Source organism: Acinonyx jubatus, chromosome B1, assembly GCF_027475565.1.
Source record: "Acinonyx jubatus isolate Ajub_Pintada_27869175 chromosome B1, VMU_Ajub_asm_v1.0, whole genome shotgun sequence".
In the NCBI taxonomy this organism is placed as follows: domain Eukaryota; kingdom Metazoa; phylum Chordata; class Mammalia; order Carnivora; family Felidae; genus Acinonyx; species Acinonyx jubatus.
The window spans coordinates 155,359,668-155,380,601 of record NC_069382.1 but is presented as its reverse complement, the minus strand read 5'-3'; positions in this window follow the sequence as shown (position 1 = coordinate 155,380,601).

The following is a 20,934-nucleotide window of genomic DNA, read 5'->3' as shown; positions in this document are numbered from 1 at the left end:
GAATATGGATGCAAGATATTATGAGTGTGATATGTTAAAAACAACTCATTATTCATGACATTCAAATGTAACTTGCTTGCAGGAAAGACTTAACTTCTTTTCTGAAGTGGTATAGTAAGCTTTCAAATTAAATACTTATAGGAAGAAATATTGGTTACCTTATGATCTGTGTAATTATAGATTAACTCTCAATTCTTTTATTACTTTTCATTCATTGTGCTCAGTACAATCCATTGTATATTATATTTGAACACAGAACAAATGTGTCATACACATTTGTGTCATACATCCCTTTCTGACTATGCTGTCTGTTAGCCACCCCTCACCATTCTTATACAGGATCCAATTCACAGAGGAAATATGGTAGAGTGCACAGGGTCAAATTTCTTCCACGTATCTTTTTGCCCCTAATTCATCATTTTTCTCCTACTTTGGTCATCATCTTTTATTTTTAGGCCCGGTAAGATAGAAATAGAAACCATGTTGTGGGGCACGTGGGTGGCTCTCAGTCAGTTAAGCGTCTGACTCTTGATTTTGGCTCAGGTCATGATCTCATGGTTCGTGAGATCCAGCCCCATGTTAGGCTCTCTACTGATGGCACAGAACCTGCTTGGGATTCCCTCTCTCCCTCTCTCTATGCCCCTACTGCCTACCCCCACTCACTTAGTCTCTAAAATAATAATAATAATAATAATAATAATAATAATAATAATAAATTAAAAAAAAAACCCATGTTTAATTGAAGTGATTTTGATTAAAGAAAATTCAGTAAGATTGAAGAAGGCAATATAGAGATAAAGAGCTAGGGAAGTAGGGGGAGAGATGAATAATGAAAGAGGGAATACAATGAAAGAAAGGGAAAATAAATGGGAGAGCAATATGTAGAGATGAGGAAGTGAGGTTTGCAATTAACCTAGCCAAGGAGCACTTGCCTAAGAGAACTTTTTCCCTACCAGCTTGTCTTTTTCTCTAAACATGGCGAGATTCCTTTGTCTCCATGAGGCCCAATCCTCAGGGACTTTAACAACACAGTTTTTTGTTAGAGGGTGGAACATTATTAGAAGGATTAAAAAGGGGGAAATGCGATAGAATATTTTTTTATTATTTAGTAAATTGTGTCAGACAATGCCTAAAGTTGCTTTCTACTTCAAGTCATAAAATTGTCATTCTCACTTTTAACCTGAATCATTTTTAATATTAAATTGATTTTATTCTTTTTCTGTGTTATATGAACTCAGGTTGCTAGGGCATGTGGCATATCAATGCCTTCTGTTGTAGAATGACACCTTGAGGGACCTACTACCTCAACTTCTGGTGTCCTCCAGTTGTCTTGACCTTGGATATTGACTCAGCACAATCATATTTCAGTGCAGTAAACTGCAGTAGAACTCAGGTGCTAGTGTTTGATCCATTCCTGCTCAGAGGTAGCCCAGTACACCTCTTCTGTATTTTGTTAGGGCCTACGATTAGATAACAAGACTGACATGGCTCCTCTCATCACAGCATTTTAAGTCTCATGCAGGAGACAGATACATAAAAAATTATTAAAGTGAGATACATGTGGTAAAGAAGAAATGCAAAATGTAGATGTATATAAAAGACTGACAATCTCTGAAGTAGTGACATTTAAGGTGAGACCTGAAAGTTAATAAGAGTTAGCAAGTGAAGGACAGAGTGGGAGGAAAATTCTATGACAGGTGAGGGCAGGCAAAACTCTATGACAGGAAAGATCATAATATAGTAAGGAACTGAGGAAGTGTTGCTGGGGCAATGGGTATGAGACCGAACGTGGCATGTAATTGAAGTGGGGGATGTAGTTAGGGGCCAGAATACTGAGGTGTTAGAGGGTATGAAAAGTTTTTGCATATTATTACTCTGATGGCAGTAGAAATTCCCTGCAGGTATTAAGCAGATGAGTGACATGACTGACTTAAATATTTTTAGTCAGGAGACTTTCTTCCCTGCAGGAGAGAATTGATGGTGGGTTGGCCTGGCAGATGGAAGTTGGGTTGGAGAGAAGTGGATAGCTTCCAGAGACATTACAGAGTGACTTTTTTTTTTTTACATTTATTTATTTTTTGAGAGACAAAGCATGAGCAGGGGAGGGGCAGAGAGAGAGGGAGACACAGAATCCGAAGCAGGCTTCAGGATCCAAGCTGTCAGCACAGAGCCCAATGCGGGGCTCAAACTCACAAACTGTGAGATAGTGACCTGAGCCACCCAGGTGCCCTCAGAGTGACTTCGTAAATACTAAGAAATTCAGATGCTTTGGAGAAAAGACTGAGTCGCTGGCTGTTCTGAATCATCTGGATTCAGAATTGAAATTTATTTTCTGATAATTGCCATAGTATTTATGGGAAAAGGGATAGAATACTTTGATAAAGAGTATGTCTCAAAAGGTGAGGGAGGTTCAGTGACCATCTACAGTGGAGTTCCATGTGGGCACACTATGTCTAAAGATAGTTTTCACACAGCCTTCTGTCTGTGCCAGTGTGATAGCTCTAACATAATTTTTACTAGTTGTTCACTGCTAGTCCAAAAAGTGTTAAGTGTTTAACTACTTCATTCATACCATCATGATTGCTTTTCTGATTTTTCCAGTCGAAGTGTCAACATATTTTTTCAACACCAGTTTTTCTTCTAGTATCTAAATGAAATTAAAATGACTAGATAATTGACTTTTATTGGTTTTTTAACTGAGGAATAAGATATACACTATTTGGATGTCTAATTGTTCCTCTTTTCTAACTATTAGAGGATATCATCATGGACCTTGCTCTAATGTATACACATAGTGTTACAGCAGGTCAAGTATGTGTTTTTGCACAAAACGTTGACATTGTCTTCTATCACAATGGTAGCATTCCAAATTTATTTAAGTAAAGGCTGGTCAGTGGAAATTAAAGTTCCATATTAAGTAATTTAGAGAAACTATGGGCATTGCTAAAATGGAATAAAGGGCTGCAACTTGAAACTGTGCCCATTAAAACCTGTCACTTTCAGTAAATTATTTAATCTCATTAATGTCTGGTAGTTAAATCAAATGACATATTTCAAAAATATGTTTTTTTTGTAAATAACAAATGATTGGCAGTTTATTCATGACTAATAAAATATTTTCTTTATTATTTAGCTTCTAACATCCTAAACTAATTGCATCATTCAGATTAAGAACTTTAGAATTGTCTCTATTTAAAATCCCATTGTGTTAAATGCCTCACCATTAAATAGCCACATCATTAGTTCAAGTACAGTGGGGAAGTTTTTATCCCATTTTCTAACCTGGTATATTCAAGTGTCCTTGAATACTTTAAAAATTTTACTTGAATCACAATTGCAATATAGGACATCCATCAGATAAGAGAGAGAAAATCAGTGGCAGCAAATCAGGAAGAGAAACATTTATTTGTTCACACAGTTTTGTTTTCATTCACTTGATATACTCACACAGACTCATTTACTCAGTCAATAATTATTTTGACAAATACCTAGCAAGTATGCACGTGGGTTTCAAAGTAGAGAAAAGAAGATACAGCACGATGATGCCCACAAAGAGCGCGAAATCTCTTGGGAAAGTTACATAAGTGGTGCCTGTATACGATCTGTGGCATTAAAGATATCTGTGCAGGGAGCTCTATCTCCTTCAGGTTGATGAAGTCAGAAGAGACTTTTCAGAGGAGGGAACTTGATTTTTTAAGGCATGATGATGAGATAGCTAATTGGATTGGGGAGCAGAAACATTTCTGATGAAGAAAAAGACACCTGTAAAGGCTCTGAACAGTGAGTGAACTTGAAACACTGAGAGGATGTCAATCAGCTATTAATGGCCTGTACCCAGAGGTGTCCTCGTGGTGGAGAGGAGTGACAAATGACGCCTCTGGTCATGCAGGAGTATCGGCCTTAACATCAGATTCAATGAGATGCTCTGAGGGCTTTTCGTGGTGCGTGGGAAATGCTGATAAAAGATAAATTAAAAAAAAAAAGGAAATGGAAAACACTCAAATCCACCCAGAAAAATAAACTTATAATTGATGGGAAGTACCATGCAATCACCCTTTTAATAGCAGCGAGAGCTTATGTAAGGAGCATAATGTTGAAATGACTGTATCTGAAGGGGGATATGGTACAGAATGTATTTTCATGGCAGAAATCCCTGAGTGACTTTAGAGTTAAAAACAATGCTACTTTGGGGCACCTGGGGAGCTCAGTCGGTTAAGCCCCCAACTGTGGCTCAGGTCATGATCTCATCAATGGTGAGCTCTAGTCCCAAGTTGGGCTCTGTGCTGACAGTTCAGAGCCTGGATCCTGCTCTGGATTTTGTGTCTCAATCTCTCTCTGCCTGTTTCTCTCTCTCTCTCTCTCTTTCTCTCTCTCTAAAAATAAACATTAAAAAAATTTTTTTAATGCTACTTCAGAGGAGTAGCATTCACACACAACTCAGGAATTGTGTAAATGATAATGTTTCTTTTGTGGGTTGGCTGAGAATGTGTAGCTAAATCTGAAGTCCTACCAACATAAGAGAGGATAATTTTGTTATACCCATTGAGGCAAACTACTGGCTTTACTACATCCTTCCTTTCTTTCTTTCTTTCTTTCTTTCTTTCTTTCTTTCTTTCTTTCTTTCTTTCTTTCTTCCTATTTATTATTTCATGATACCATCATGTTTTCTTTTAGGTGTCATTTTGTATGTATAAATGTATTAAATGTGTAAAATGATAATAATAGCTAGCTGGCATTTACTGAGTACGTACAATTTGCTAGGCTTTGTTTAGGTGCTCTGTTATTTCCAAAAGAAACCTATGCAGTAGGTACTATCATGACCCCCATTTTAAAGATGTAGAAACTGAGGTAGAGGAAGGTTACTTGCTTTGCCAAGCATGGTTGCATAGCTAGGACGTAGCAAAGGTGTGCTTCTGGGCCTGTACACTTCATCACTTTGCTCTCCACAGTTTTTTTTCTTGTAACTTTTAGAATTGAAGTGGGATATAATTAAAAGGCACTAAAATGCTGTAGGGAGGTGCCTGGGTCGCTTAGTTGGTTAACTGTTCGACCTCCGCTCAGGTCATGATCTCGCAGTTCTTGAGTTCAAGCCCCATATCAGGCTCTGTGTTGACAGTTCAGAGCCTGGAGCCTGCTTCAGATTCTGTGTCTCCCTCTCTCTCTGCCCCTCCCCCACTCACGCTCTGTCTGTCTCTCAAAAAAATAAATGTTAAAAAATTTTTTTTAATTTAAAAGTGGTATAGGGACTCAGGGATTTGTTGACTTGCATGTTTTATTCCATTAACCTTAAAAATATTTTCTTAATGAGAGATTTAAAAATGTTTATTATACTTTCTTTTTTGTATCTATTTTTCCTCTGTGTTTTTAATTAATTTGAAGCATATTTGGTTTAAAACTTTTATAAATATTACCAATTTTCCCAATTTAGTAACCTCATCTTTTTCATTGACTTGTGTTGCCAAGTTTATCAAGTAACACATTATACCATTTTGGAGGAATACAGACTTCAATTGATTTGCCTGGCAATTCTTGTATTCTTTTACTTTCTGTTGATTTGTATTACTTATTATCTCATTTGCATTTCATATGTTACTGCATTGATTAGAAATGACAGAAAATGGTACATAATCATGATGGTATTGCTTTAGTGTTTCATTTTTAATTAAAATAATGGTTCTTATAACACCAATTACCATGTTAAAATGATGCAAGGTGAAAGCATTCCATGTATTTGCCTAAGGCAATGGATTAATAAATGGCGTATGTGGGACTTAGACCCATGCCTGTCCAGCTCCAAAGTCCGTATTCATAAGTACTATTCTATACTTCATTCAAGAGTTTCAGCACTACTAACACTTTGAATCTATTTCAGTGTTTTTACTGACCATCTCAGTGGAATGCAGAGTATGAGTTAAAGACACAACATGGCAATTATTTTAATGTTTTTTTGGTCTCGTATTTTTAACTTGTTGATAAAATATTAAGCATATTTATACTCTATCACTTATATGTTTTACCTGTCATAAACTGTATAATAATTATTGCATTATAGGCTATCAAATTTATTAAACACTTGGCTAAGTATAAAAGAAAACTCTTAGATGGAATCCACTAAAGCTTTCGCATGGATGGCACTGTTAGTCATTGGGCCATATTGCCCTCGCTGACTCAATGGGACTGATGGCTAACTTTTAAAACCTATTCTTTTAGACTTGTTTGTATTAACTTTCAAGCAAGTATGTTCATGAAGCAGACTTTATACGTTGCCATTTTCATGTCTTTGTTATTACTGTTGTCTGGCCGTTTTCAACCCATAATTCAAGATTCACCTGTGTCCATTTTCTCTACAAAGCCTTTTTCTGGACCACAGAGACTTTTCTTCTTCACTTTTGTAATTCTTTTCACATCTTACGTTAGTTATTCTTTTATCTATCAAGTAACCTGGAAGTGTCTGGAGTAGAGACATCACATGTGTACTTCTCTGTATTTCCTATAGCACCTAATACAGTACTAATAAATAGTAGACTTTCATTTTATGTTTATTGGAGGATTGGTTAATTGATTGAACAAAAACAACATAAGTACTATTTCATTATTTTTAAGAGATTACAATATAATATAATATTGGATTATTTTTTGCTCGAAGGATTTGGAAGTATTCTTAAATCATGACTAATGAAAACTAAAAGGCAACCAATGGAATGGGAGAAGATATTTGCAAATGACATATCAGATAAGGGGTTAGTATCCAAAATCTATAAAGAACTTCTCAAACTCAACACTCAAAAAACAAATAATCCAGCAAAGAAATGGGCAAAAGACATGAATAGATGCTTTTCCAGATGGCTAACAGACACATGAAAAGCTCAATATCACTCATCATCAAGGAAATTCAAGTCAAAACCACGATGAGATCCACCTCACACCTGTCAGAATGGCTAACATTAACAACTCAGGAAACAGATGTTGGCAAGGATGTGGAAAAAAAGGAACCCTTTTGCACTGTTGGTGGGAATGCAAACTGGTACAGCCACTCTGGGAAGCAGTATGAAGGTTCCTCAAAAAGTTAAAAAGTAGAACTACCCTACCACCCAGCAATTGCGGTACTAGGTATTTATTCAAAGGATGTAGGTGTGCTGTTTCAAAGGGGCACATGCACCCCAATGTTTATAGTAGCACTATCAACAATAGTCAAAGTATGGAAAGAGCCCAAATGTCCATTGACAGATGAATGGATAAAGATGTATGTATGTATATACATACATACATACATACATACATATATGTATATATATGTGTATATATGTATATATATGTGTGTATATATACACACACACACACATACATACACATACAATGGAGTATTACTCAGCAATCAAAAAGAATGACATCTTGCCATTTGCAACAACATAGATGGAGCTAGAGAGTATTATGCTAAGCAAAATAAGTCAGAGAAAGACAAATACCATATGACTTCATTCATATGTGGAATTTAAGATGAAAAACAGGTGAACATAAGGGAAGGGAGGCAAAAACAATATTTATATAACAGGGTGGGGGACAAAACATAAGAGACTCTTAAATTCAGAGAATAAGCAGGGTTGTTGGAGGGGTTATGGGTGGGGGGATGGGCTAAATGGGCAAGGAGTATTAAGGAGGACACTTGTGTGTTAATATGTAGTGGATGAATCACTGGATTCTACTCCTGAAATCATTATTGTACTATATGATAACTAACTTGGATGTAAATTAAAAAAAATAAATTTAAAAAATGCAAAAAAAGTGGTGACATGAAAATGATAGAAATATTATTAAGAGTATTCAATTTTTTCTATAGAAAAACACAGAAGAGAAATATATTTAATGAGAAGACTCTAGAAACTGCAAACTTTGACAATGTTAAAGTAACCATATAGGTAACATAAAGATGGAATGGAAGCCAGTGGAAGTTGATGTAATTAAAGATTTTGCTTTAAAAAAAAATGAATGAGTTCATGAATGAGTCATGTACAAAGCTCAGAATTTTTTCCTATAAAATGAAGGTGTTGTTCTACAGTATCCACCACAATTCTTTCTCTTATGTTTTGTTCTGTGGGAATACAGAGAAGAAATGTATTAACATGGAGGCATGAAAAAAATGGGACTTTATTTAAGTATTAAGGAATTTGAAAGGTCATCAAGTAAAAGGAAGGGATTCTAGGTGGTAGGTGATTTCACAATAAATAGCTGAAAGAAAACAACAAACAGTCTATATTTAAATGTTATAAGGAGATTAGCCTGGTATGGCTGCAGGCTTCTTAAATAGGCATGATGGGACATAAGCTTGGACAAGTGATATTCGGACAGATCTGTATAATACTTCCATCACCAACATGCAGAGGGCAGGTACTTAAGATGTAAACTTAAAGGATTTGGAAGAGAAAGGCTATTTATAAGGCACAATGCTGCTCTTAGGGTAAAAAAAATGTTTCAGACATTACTTCATGGTTTTCTGCTTTGCAAGCCTAGCATGCATGGCATATGTGTCTGGCTGGAACTGAAACAATCAGTTTTCTTTCTTTTTTCTCTATTGAAGTTCTCCAACTTACTTTAAAAAAGAAAACCCCCAAAACTTCTAAGTTATTTTAGAAAGTACACAATGTGTCAAAGGTCCCTAGAGTTGACTTGGAGAAAGCTCTGAACATGACTTCAACTACAAAAGAAAGATTTCAAATATTTTATAAATGCTTGCTATATTACCTGTATCAGCAACACAGCTGGAGAAAATTACTGCAGAAACAGGGTAAGACCTGGTGGAACAGAGAGTGATCTGAGATTGATTGTCCAATAGTTCATGCAAGCAGTATTGTCTGTGCCGAGATGAACTTGCACTGGTAGGAGGAATATTATTGAAAGCCGGCAGAATCATTATATCCATTTCAATGAAAAATGAAATACTTAGGTGGAAGGGCCCATAAGGAATGGCTAAAAGCTGAAACATATAAATTTTACCTCATGAAGCTGTTTACTGACTACATAAAAAATATATTTGTTGAACAGGTGATGGACTTTACTGATATCATATCTTAAATGGTGATCTACCCAATCACCAGAATTAATTAGAGCATGCTCACAATTTTATTTCCATAGGCAGAAATAGAAGATTTATGCTTTCATGTACAGAAGTACTTATTAATTATCAAGTAAATATTTCTGTGTTTCTGTAATGCATGAGAAATATTCTCCTTCTTAGATTGCCCTAAGGAAGAAAGTACTTAAGAGAAAATTCTCTTCTGATGAAGAAGATGGAATTGTGAATTTAGTTTCTTTGCTTAAGCATGTTCCACCTAGATGTACCTGTTTCCCCTGCACAGTTGTTCACAGCATCCAAGTGCAGTTAATCTCTCTGTTTAGTGGACATGGCTATTTTTGCAGTGCCTTAAGAGTTTTGTTGGTTGCCAGATCATTAATGGGCTATGAATTATGCAATAAACTTCTCCTGTACCAATAAAGAAGAAGCCAGCAGTGAAGTCTGGCCTGAGAAGAGATGAAATGCAACAATAAAGGCCATAAACACATTTTTTCAATTGAGAGACTTATTAAGAATTAGAAATAATTCATGTTCAGATGGTTTTGCATGGCAGAGATACTGTAATGAAAGAGTTGCAGGACTTTTAATAAATTGAAAAGGAAAAAGGAGATCATCGTTGGCCTTGAAGCAGAGGCTGTGTCTGGGAAGCAGGGAGCTCATTGCCTTTGTTTCCTTCTTTCTATTAAAGTCTCAGGCTAGTAAAAATTACACTTATAATCACAAGATTATGAACCCATATACAATTTACCAGGCAGTTATTTTTCTAAAAAATAAACACAAAAGAAACAAAAACTTGCTGTTTTTCTAAAGTACTTTCATGTAATGTCATCTTAAATTCGTATTAAAAGATCTAAAAATGTATTTTGCGTTTGAAGCTGCTTCCACTGATGATAAGCTCTTTGTGAAGCTGAGAGTGAAAGAATGAGAATGACTAGAATTTCTTCGTCAGCAAAATACCAATTAGGACGCTTTAGCCTGGAGTTGCAGTTCATTTTGAGAGAGTGATGTGAAATTCAGTCATTTAATTTTTGGGTTTCTACACAGTGGAAAAAACACTTGGAATAAGTATGTATAGGGCTTAAAAGCACTGGTACGAGATATACATGGTTCATATGTTCTGGTCCTTTTACTTACTAATTAAGCTTGGGATAAATTAGTTTTCTTTTATGGGTTGAATTTTTTCCCCTCCCCCCAAATCATGTGTTGAAGTTCTAACCCCTAGTCTGTCACAATGTGACCTCACTTGGAAATAAGGCCATTCAAAATGTAATTAGTTAAGATGAGGTGATTAGTGAGAGCCTTAATCCACTATGACTGATGTCATGGAAGAAGGCAGTTTCGACACAGAGGTACAGTTGGGGAAATATAACTTGAAAGAAACTCTTCTCCCAACTCAAGAACCCTTCCATAGAAGTAGTTTGTAAAGAAAACAGTTTTATTATTGAATGTGATTTAAACTAGAACGGATTGTGCATCACAGACAATCTGCTAAGAGATTTCAAAAACAGAAAGAAATCCTCACCCTTTTATATCACCAAGCAGATACAACCCTTTACACACATGTTTTCAAGATGAACAATGGCTAGTCCAGTAGTAGAGCTTGATAGCACCTCTTGTCACACAGAGTTCCTGTTAACTTTACCTGACTGATAATTGGGGCGACTGCCTATGCTAGCTAATTGGATTTATTCAGAAGGAAAACAAACTTCTCATATCTTTTTTTTTTTTAAATTAATGTTTATTTTTTAGAGAGAGAGTGACAGAGCACAAGTTGGGGAGAGAGAGAGAAAAAAAGAAAATCAGAAGCAGGCTCCAGGCTCTGAGCTGTTAGCACAGAGGCTGATGTGGGGCTCGAACTCACGGACTGCGAGATCATGACCTGAGAGATCATGACCTGAGCTGAAGTCAGAAGCTTAACCGACTGAGCCACCCAGGTGCCCCAAACTTCTCTTATCTTTATGACAGCAGGTAGTTTTACAACTTGGAACAAGGCCCTACCAAAGTTAGGCTCCTACCTTCCCACAGAAATGGGAAGATAGGAGTTGATCTCTGTTGAGGATTCTCCTTCCAGACACTCAGTAGAAACCAGCCCTCTTGATACATTGATCTTGAAGGTCTAGCCTCCCTGAGAAGGAGGTCAGAGCTTCCAGCACTGTGAAACAATGCATTTCTATTGCTTAGGCCACTCAGGTTTTTGGTACTTTGTTAAGTTAACCCTAACAAATTAATATATCCTTTATATTTCAGTTTCCTCCTGGAATTGGTGGGGTTTGGGAAGGCATGATAAGTGTAAATTAAATATGGTAACACCATCTACTTTAGAGAGTTGTTAAGAAAATTAAATAAGGTAAAGCACATAAAATACTTAGCAAAGTGCCTGGAGCGTAGACCTGTTACTACCATTCTTCTTTCTTATGCAAATTACACAGTATTTTTGGTTGTAAAATCAAGAGGTCAGACAACATTCTCTCATTTGCTTTACATCTTTGAAATCCAAGTATTCTATTTTTCTCTTTTAAAATTATTAGACTTGTTTGTTTATTTGACTACAAATTAATCAAACTATACTGAGTGTCTACTATTATTAGTCAACAAAACTCATTGAGATTTCCTATGGAATATACATGTGAAAAAATAACTATGTAGAGTAATAGAAATATAAAGGAATAATTGTGATATAAGGGAATATCATACAGAGGAAGGACAGAAGAGGGAGAAAGCAAATTTGCGGACAAAAGGGCTCAATGAAGACCGAACAGATTAGATGATGTCTAGAGTGGGATTTGGAGGTTGAATTTATCACCATGGAAAGGGTGAGGATAGTCATTCCAAGCCCAGAGAACAGCAGCCCCCAATCTGCCCCCCGCCTCGGGGAAAACAATTAGCAACATAGAATATTGCTTGTTGTTGCAAATATTTCTGCAACCTAGAATTGTACAGGGAGCAAGAGGAGGTGTGGCTAAAAGAGAAGATATGGGCCAGAGTATTCTGGAACAAAGGGAGAGTGTTGAGTTAGAGATGGAAACTTAAAAACAAGACAGAACAAAACCTGAGGATGCAATGCAATAGGCAATAGAATTTTGAATACAAATAACATCTACCGTGTATTGGCAGCTATGTGCTGGACCCGATTCCAGGTACTTGTACGTACATTAACAAATGGAATATATGTGGCAACACCATGCGGTAAATATTTTTATCTTCACTTTATAGGTAAAGAAACTCGGGTACCAAGAGCTCAGGTAATATGCCTATGATTACATAAACTAGTAGCAGAGGTGGAATTGGAAGAAAAACATGTTCACATTCATTATGCTATAGCAAAGGGTATCAGATGCTGTACATAGACTACTATCTTACAGAGCAGATAGTAATCTTCATGTAGGAATCCTATCTTTTATATGGTGCAGTTCAAATCCACATTTTTTGCAACATTTTCCCTGATGCCCTCCACCAGAAGTCATCTCCCTTGTTGTAAATTGTTGTAAAGTCAGTTAGTACCTTTAAAAAAGGTACTTTTTTATTTTTTAGAGTGTGAGCAGGGGAGAGGGGTGGGGGGGGGTGCGGGTGAGAGAAAGAAAGAAAATCTTAAGCAGGCTTCTTGCTCAGCATGGAGCCTGACCCAGGGATTTATCTCACAACCCAGAGATCATGACCTGAGCTGAAAACAAGAGATGGATACTCAACTGATTGAGCCAATCGGGTACCCATCAGTTAGTCCTTAAAAAAAATAACGTATGGTTTATAAAACTTCTAAAATATGTACCAAAGTGACCATATGATTGCCTTAGCTTCCTTACATGAGTTAACACTTTAATACTATGAACTGTATGTGAAAAGTATATTGAAAATAAGAGGTACAAAATAACTATCTGGTGAATGAATGAGTAGAGGGAAAGAGGGAAAGAAAAGGAGGTAACACAACAGCAATATATTTTGGGAAACTGTTAAAAAGCCGAGTGATAACTGAGTGACCTGAGGCATTTTCTGAATACATGGAAAAAGCTGAAAAATAAAGATCTTTTTATGTTTATTTGTTTTTGATAAAGAGAGAAAGAGTGCAAGCAGGGAAAGGCAGAGAGAGAGGAGGACAGAGGATCCAAAGCAGGTTCCTCACTGCCTGCAGAATGCACAACTCTCAAAAACCAAAGGGCTCAAACTCGGGAACCATGAGATCATGACCTGGGCGGAAGTCGCTCAACTGACTGAGCCACCCAGGCACCCGAAAGCTGGAAAAAAAACTGGTTTCCACAAGTAATTCTCCAAAGACCTAGAAACTAGTAACACTGGGTTTTGCGATGGAAGGAAGGGCTGCAATCATCAAGGAAGATGGGATAGGGCTAGCCATTCAGGTCTGGTATCACAATGGGCTGGGTAAGGGTGGGTACGGTCAGACTACAGGGACAGGAAGGGATAGAAAACTTATTTTTTAAAAAAGCAACAAAAGATTTAGAGACTAACTTCATAAAGAGGGAAAGTGTGTGGCATTAGATATAGTGAACTAAAATTTGCTAACAGAGTGAAGGCAGAGGAGTTTTTTGTTCAATTATTTAAGGAGTGCTTAAGAGAGGATCTGATGCCTAGCTGATATTTTTATTTCCTCTACTTTGATACACATTCTCTAATTCTTACTAGAGACTTCCTTTGTTGTTTGACTAATCTAAATAATCATTCTAAACCATTACAGACGCTTCTAACTAAAGCAAAGGTCAGAGGATGTTGAGGAAACACTGCCCTTTCGTGGAATTCCAAATGTCTCATTTTGCTGGAAACCATGTTTTGACATTTTCCTCAGCACATTTTCTGTGACCACCCTTTTTAAGTTTCATCCCAAGTCCGCATCCCACACAGAAACCACTTAGAGTTCTTGCTCTCATTTCTTCTGGGCACACTGTTCTGAGTTCCTGTACTTGGTCTCCCCTAGTATGTTAGTTCCATTTATCTGGCTATTCTGTAGTACTTCCCCTGAGTTGTCATTAAGAACTAATCATGTATGTGAGATGACACTAATGAAATTTGCTACATGTCAGGAAACACTTCAAGATTTTTTTCTGGAATATGAGATTCCCACACACTGACCTGCCCCTTGTTCTGTAATTCAATGTTAATGATATGAATTAGGAGTCTTTGAGGAAATCAATGGAGATACTCTTGTGATTAAATGGAAGGTTCAAATCTGCATCCTCAGTGGACAAACAAAACACATACCTTAGCTGGGGGTTTCTATTCTTTATCTCTTAGTTAGCTCCACATTTCTAAAAAACAATTTTCCTTGTATTCACACAACTGTTTCCTATGTTCTGTTCTTGAAGGCTTCTTTTCTTTGTTGTTACTTCTTTTGCTTTAAAATATAATAAGAATGAAATTAAGGGAAAATGAAACCATATATTACATGGGAATAAAGTCATGATTTTAATTTGAAAACTTTTCAGTATCAAAACAAACATACAAAAGAAAGAGGTAGAATTCATATTCTTTTGAGAATTTATAATAGGATAGCTGCTTTATGACTCTTATTTGAGTCAGCATCTCCATAAGGTGGTTACTCTGTATCTCTGTTTAGGGACAAGAAACCTTAGAGTCTAAGATAAAGTTGAATAACCTGTTCAAAGCCATACAAGTGCATGGGTGTGATTTGAACCTGGCTTTCTGACTTTTAAGTTTTTTGTTTTTGTTTTAAATACCACCTTGCGTTTGGTCTTCATGAGGAAGAATGTACTGTTATAAAAGGGAATTAGATGGCAATTGTATCCAGAAACATCATAAGTTAACAGAGAGATCCTGAAGCTAGAAGATCGGGTTTTAATTTCCTTCTCCGTTACCAACTATTGGTGGGGACTTGAATGGCTCATTTTGGTATAAAATCAAGACGACATTGTGAGAATTTAATGAAGAATGTGTATGATCATGATTTATAAATTCTAAGGCTTTATAAATTCTAAAGCTTTATGTAAGCTAATTTTATTATTGTCCAAATTTTAATGTAGGTGATTCCTGAGGAGGTTAAATCATCATAATAAGATGTGAAGATTTATATTTAAATCTGATCAGTAACTAATTTTATAATATAAGTTATACTGTATTTAAATGACTGAGACATACAATCTTAAACCAATCTTATCCCTAAGAATTACTCCCCACCTTTTAAAAAATATTGGCATAAGTATTTTATTATACTTTGAGGTGTGTGTTTACTTTTCCATGCATTTTTCACCTTTTGAATTTATATCTTTTCTCTGAACTTAGATAAAATTAAATGTTTAATGTTCTCAATATTTTATAATTTATTTGTTTAACCACGATTTAGGAAACACATTCATACTTACAAAAATATACTTATATATGCTATAGATTTTATATTATTTTAATAAGAAAAAAAAGGGAATTAGTATAGTAAATAAAAATACTTTACACACACACCACACACACACACACACACACACACACACACACACACACACCAGAGAACAGAAATGGGACAGGGTCTAGACTGTTCTATAAATCAATTACTATTCCTTAGACATATGCATTTATGTAGCTTTTTATTATATGTTGGTTATTGCTTTCAATAATAACATGACTTATTATTAATTCAAGAATTATGTACCTGGAACATTAAATTATTTTTGTCTGAATATAACAATGACTATAAATCTGAATCAGGGATGTTTGAGAACACAGGATCTACCAAATGATGGAGAATGAACTGTGTATAAAAATTACTTTAATATATAAATATTGTTGTTATGGTATTTATCTGTAACAATGTTTATGAGATTATTTAGCCTACATCAATATATTTTGCTTGTTACATTACCTATTTCCACATAAGGGGACATTATATGTGGCTAAAAGCCAAAATCTAGCGGATATGCCACTGTGCGTGTGGGACTGTCCAGCTGACTCCCTGACACATAGGAGGCCCTCATTAAATGTTGAATGTGAAGAGAGGAGAAGTTGTCAAAGATTTTTTATGTGAATCAGAAGAGTTTCATCTCTTAAAATTTAGGAATTTGCAATGGATATGCAAGATACATTTTAATGAGTGCAATTAAAAATAGCTTTAATGAATAATAACATTGCATCTTAGGTGCTGATTGACCCATTCTTTTGGGAAGCATAATGAACAAGAATTAACTCACAATGGATAGAGAGTTTGGACTGCTTGTGGTTAAATGGGCCTTAATGCACTGGCGAGGAACCCTTCATTGGAAAATTATTTCCAAAGCAAAGTGGGAGGGGAGTGAATGATGAGGGCAATATATATCTGTCATGTTCTGTGTATTCAAAAGTATCAGAGGACCATAAGGATGGTGTATGGTTCCAAGTGTATTTCTTGGCTTAAACCAATGCTTTGTATCACAAGGAGCCATTCAGGTTTGGGTGATATCGTTTTCTAAATAATCTTGCTGTCATTTTATCTTGCCAGCCCCTAGGCCCCAGGCACTTGGCTTATGCTTTTGAGTTTTCATTCGAGCACACAAAATAGTAATTGCCAGCACAGGCTTTCAATAGTTCCTTCTACTCTGAGGCCACCAATACATTCTTTGAATTCCATCTTTAATTAATTACAGTTAGACAGAGTTAACATTTGTATTTATAATGTAAAACATATTTTTTATATACAATGCAAAACATCTTTAAGAGAAGAAAGGAAGCAAGTAAAAATAAGGAGAAATAGGATAATAAAAATCTCATTATGTAGTTGATCCTCTATCAGTATAAAACAAAACATAGTGAGCATGTATCGGAAAAGCTATACTGGCTGAAATTCTGCATTTCTGAAATGCTTATTCTTATATTGATTAGCTGATTAGTGTTAATAATGAGTTACGGAAAAAGTTGGAAGATTTTACTGGGGAATATAATTTATTACTTACTGTATAATATGTGTTTAAAGCACACACTGATATTAGGCTAGATCTGTAATAACTTGCTGGAAGGATGGGCTTGGGAGAGTGGAAAGAATTACCTCCTAGATCCTCCTGTGATTATTTTGAGAGACTGATCAAAATAATGGATTTTATCATACTTTTAACTTACTCCTACCTTACAGAAATTTTGACTATGCTTCAACTTGAGATTAATTGGTGAATTCAGTCAAGTGTGTGTGTGTGTGTGTGTGTGTGTGTGTGTGTGTGATTACTCATTCATAATGACATTTAAAATTCTGCGTGGATTTAATTTGCCAATGGTCATCCTAATGCTCCTGAACTGGGAAGTCTTTAGCAGGAGTTAGGTACCTGCCGACGGGACTGATTTGAGCCTCATTGTACCTCTGAGGTTTTATTCAAAGACCATAGTCATTACTTTTATCCAATACCAGAGTACTTCTGATTCCTAGAGCCCACTTTTATTGTGACATCCACACACGTTTTCTTAAAAATTGTATTAAAAGTAATCATTCGTGGGGATCATCGAAACCCAAATATTGAATATTCTAAACTCCAGCCTCTTATCTTTTCACTTACAAACCTCCTTTTTCAGGCCATGCACATTTGAAGTTCGTCTTAGATGACTTGATGGTGTGACTTTCAGTTTAATCATTTAAGAAATTTAAGCAGTTTAAGAAATTGTTACCACTCACTAGGAAGCTGCCATTCAAATTTGATTTAATCATTCATTAATACTACTACTAATAGTATTTTACTATTAATCAATACTGCTTATACTCTTTATATAATATGCCATGCATTGAACTATTGTTTTGCATTCATTGCTTCTAATTCTTATGCCTGTTCTGAAAGATAAGTGTTACTATACTCTCTCCCTCATTTCACATATTGGGTAATTGAGGCTGACTGAGGCTCAGGAACTTTCTCACTTTATTAATTTCCTGTGAGAACCAGATACCGTGCAAGACCTTAGGGATATATTAAGTGCTTCAGGCATATTACTACAAACTACAGATATGAAAGCGTGCCATCATTCAAAGGTCTGAAACTTTTGTTCTACTGTTCTGAAAGAGGAGCTAAGATGTTTTAACCTTCACCTTTGTCACTTCCAAATGTCCATGTTGTCTACTTTGAAAACTGGATCCATTTTCTTTCAGCTGCCAAGTTAAATAAACCCAACTCAATCTAGTTTAAGGCAAAAAGAAGATAAAACAAATAAACAAAATTGAGTTTTATCCGGAGGACACTGGAACTGTTCAGATAATTGAAAGAAGAGCCTCAGAAACCCAGAAAATTGTGAGAAAAATTGTACTTTAAACCAACATCAACAAGCCAGTATTTAAGGATCTTTGCTCTGAAGTCAGTGTTACTTGCTGAACTCAGAAGAAGTTGCTTCAACTTCTTTTGCTACAGTAATCTTTTCCATACAGAATTAAATGCACTCTAAGTAATAAAAAGGAAGCAACATATAATTTATGCCTAATATAGTAAATTATTATATATCAAAAAATGAGATTATCATTCAGGCAAAATATGTCACCTACAAAGGGGAAAATTTCAAAACTCAAACTACCACAGCAGCCACGTGCTAGAATGTGATGATGACTATATCTACAAAAATCTTCAGGGAAAGGAAGTACAGTGACACTTAATAAAAGATAAAAACAAGAATCTCATTAAAAACAGCCATCCTAATATAAACCAATTTATCAGGACTAAGATGAAATATATTATATCCATAAATGTGAATTATCTAAACTTTTTCTATTAAAAGAAAATTATTTTTAGGTTCAGATCTCAACAAAAATCTCAACTGTATGTCATTTTTAAGAGAAATATATAAAATGGACTCAGAGTGGTTGAACATGAAAAGATTAAGGAACAAAATCATAAAAATAAAGAAGAAGGGTGCCTGGTGTCTCAATCTATTGAGCCTCCAACTCTTGATTTGGCCTCAGGTCATGAGCCCAGGGTCATGGGATCAAGCCCTGCGTTAGGCTCCATGCTGAACATGAAACCTGCCTGAGATTCTCTCTCACTCTGCCCCTCCCCTACTTGGGCATGAAAGTGTATGCTTTCACTCTCTCTCTCCCTCTCAAAAAAAAAGTGGGGGGGGGGGTGCCTGGGTGGCTCAGTCCATTGAGCTTCCAACTTTGGCTCAGGTCATGATCTTGCAGTTCATGGGTTTGAGCCCCTGGTCAGGCTCTGTGCTGATAGCTCAGAGCCTGGAGCCTGCTTCGGATTCTGTGTCTCCCTCGCTCTCTGCCCCTCCCCCACTCGAACTCTGTCTCTGTCTCTTAAAAAAATGAATAAACATTAAAATGTTTTTAATTAAAAAAATAGAGTGACTATTTTAATAGCAGATAAGTTAATTTGTGTTGAAAATAACAAGGTACATGAGTAAAAAAGATTGAAAAGGAAAAATGCATTATCTAAACTGATTATCTTTTATGTTATACAAGTACAATAGTTATCACATCAAAATTTGTAGGCAAACTCATGAGGAAATCCAAGACAAAGTAGTACTTAAGAATCTGTATATTCTCATTTCTAGCCACTGTCACCTAAAGTTGATGGCCAGATACACTGGATCAGCTGTACTCATTGGGGAGAATTCTCCTCTCCGCAGTCTCTCAGCGGGATCCTTCATTCTGGATCCTGCAGTCCATTCATATCTTGTTTTGGCTGTGCACCCATAGTGAGCTAACCCATGTATAAAACAAGCTCAGTCTTTTTCTTTCTCATTCAGCTGGTTTGAGACACACTCCTACCTCTAAGTGCAAGTCCAAAGAGGGGTACTTCCCAGGCAGCTTACTTGTGTACCTTCTTGTCCTGCTCTAGCTCATTCCAAGGTGTATTATTTCTATTTTGTGGTGGACTGTTATGGAGCAAACTCAACTTATGACTTGGAAAGTGCCATGGAATCTAGTTTATAATGGCAGTTGTAGGTGAATGATCAGATTATGTCTTATGGTCAAGCATTGCATTTCTACTAGGACTCATTAACATGTCAGGAAGAGTTTCTCAAAGGCTATATAATTCTCTGTTGAAGAGGCCATAGCCTTGTTCTAGAATCCCATGGACCAGTGGTTGTGATTCTCCCACTGGGGCTTGCCATAGCTCCATATGGTATCTTTTCCCAACACTTACACCACTAACATCATAGTGTCTGCTGGATAGTATGACTGAAGCAATAATGCCTTTGTACTACAGTCTGAATTTGTGGCAGAATCCTTTCCTTCTCTGGAACTCACTCAAAGCTGGGCCTTCCATGTAACCCAGTATACAGGCTGGCTTGTTATGAAATGTGCCAAAGAGTGCTATGCTTCCTTCATAGTGGTAGGAAATGAATGATGCAGCAATCCGTCATTTACTTTGACCTTGCATCTGATGATTGGATCTCTAAAAACTTCATAGAAGCTGCAAATCTCAAGCATTCATATGGTTTAGCTCCCACCCTCTGCACATCATATATTCACTAAGGGCTTCAGCCATCTCTTGCTCATTTTATCAATAAGTATGATGTCATTGATGTAATGAGTCAGTGTAATTTTCTTCTTAAATGTTCAGATGGTTTACTCTTCAGACTATATTATGACACATGGCAGGAGATTTCCATAACCCTGAGGCAGAGCCCTATTAATGAATCCTTTCTTCTAATGGAAAAGAACACATTCACTAAATCAATAGTTTTATTAATCTGTTCTAGCACTGATACAGTGTTTAGCATAGCTGCTATGATTTGGGCTACAATTTGTTGAAGCCTAGGGTAGTCTGCAGTCATTCTCTAGGATCCATTCAGTTTCTTCAGGGGCCAGATTTGTGAATTAAATGAAGATATGGTAAAGAGCTGCTACCCTAGCACTTTTTATGTCCTTAATCATATCAGCAGTCTCTGTTCATTCTCTAGACTTGTGATACTGTATTTCACTCATCATCTTGGGCAAGGTGATGGGGTTAAGTTTTAGA